Genomic DNA, 1,725 nt, shown 5'->3' with positions numbered 1-1,725 from the left:
GATTAAAATCTAAAATTGACAGTTTAACAGCTGAGCCCAAGCCACCATTCCTAATTCCAAAACATCACTTTAGAACTAGTAACTAAGGAACGTTGAGTTGCTTCATTAAAAGCTTATTGTATTACTGTTTTAAAAACAGTGTATTATGTGTAGTAGAGTATTATGAGAGAGAGACTGACTGAGCGATCGTGATTACCTGCATCTGATACAGCGTTCATTCTTCAGCTCAGTCTCATATTCACAGTAAAACATTAGTTTGAATGTCCGCTGAGGAAAGCGATAGTCTCTTTGTCGTACTATCCTTTCATCTGTTAACAGCGCTGCTCAGTGCATTTGTTGGTTGCATCTTACAAACTGTTGTTAAAAGTAAAAATAACTTCCGTTTCAGTCTTTTTCAATATAAGTCTTTACTGCTGAGTCATAAAACAGTCTCTTGTCATGTAACAATGTAACTAAAATCACCATTACGAACACACACACTGTTTCTTAATATTAAATACTACTATTATTTATATAAAATATTATTTATTGAATAATAATATTTAATAAACAACAACAACAGACATCATAAAAGTTGCTGACAATTCAGTCAAAAGTACAAAGACAGCGCTCTGATATACAGCATTGAAGTTATTATAACGTGATGAGATTTTGCCCTCAGCCAAAACTATTTGCTCTGGAACAAATAATAGATTATTGAAACCAAAGACTGCCTGTTAGATTTACCCAAAACGAAATATATCTCATGTTTAACCACTATAGAGACATCAGAGCCAGCGGTAAATTCCAGAAGATCTGGCCGAGGTGAGGCGCTCTCGTGAGCGCTGAATGGCCGCTGATGTCCTGGAGCTCACATCTCTGAAAACCTTGAAGCAAATTTTCAAATAGACGTTATCTTTATTAACAAACCACATATTTGAAGTCACAAACAAGTACATTCTTGCCTAAATATGTCTTAAAGTGCCCCTATTATGCCATTTCCAATATTGCCTTTCATGCAGTGTGTAATGTAGCTGTATGTGAATGTAAACGATCTGCAAAGTTGTAAAGCTGAAAGTGCACGATAAATAAAGTTATTGTCTCCCAAAATAAAGAATCGACTCTCGACTCTGAACAGCTGAAACGAGTCGTTAGTAATTCGAATCCCACTTCCGTGATGGCTACACGTCACGGGGTAACACATTTGCATAATGCGCACCTATGTTCTACGTTGGCTGGCCGCAAACAACTTGACCCCGCCCGCAAACACATTATTCTACTGACGACTGCTTCTCTAATCTCGGGGAGTTCAACGCGGGATTCACAAAACACTTGATGTTGAAAGATGGATCAGTATCTTGTTTATTTGGACCAGCTGCTCCACTGAATCACAACCTGTATGATAAATTATAGATGTTTATATTTTCTATAGAGCGTTCAAAATACAGAACTATTGAAGCGGGATTCACAAAACGCTTGCTGTTGAAAGATGGATCAGTATCCTGTTTATTTGGACCAGCTGCTCCACTGAATCACAACCTGTAAGTATGATAAATTATAGATGTTTATATTTTCTATAGAGCGTTCAAAATACAGAACTATTGAAATAGGCGTATCGTCTCCGACACGCGCTGTACGCCGGCGTTGACCAATCACAACAGACTAGGCCATCTGACCAATCAGAGCAGAGCAGGCTCACGGAAAGGAGGGGTTTAGAGAGACTGAATCTTTGAACTGCTTCGAACG

Source organism: Sinocyclocheilus anshuiensis, unplaced genomic scaffold, assembly GCF_001515605.1.
Source record: "Sinocyclocheilus anshuiensis isolate Anshui unplaced genomic scaffold, SAMN03320099.WGS_v1.1 scaffold472, whole genome shotgun sequence".
Taxonomy (NCBI): domain Eukaryota; kingdom Metazoa; phylum Chordata; class Actinopteri; order Cypriniformes; family Cyprinidae; genus Sinocyclocheilus; species Sinocyclocheilus anshuiensis.
Note: the sequence above shows the minus strand (reverse complement) of the source record.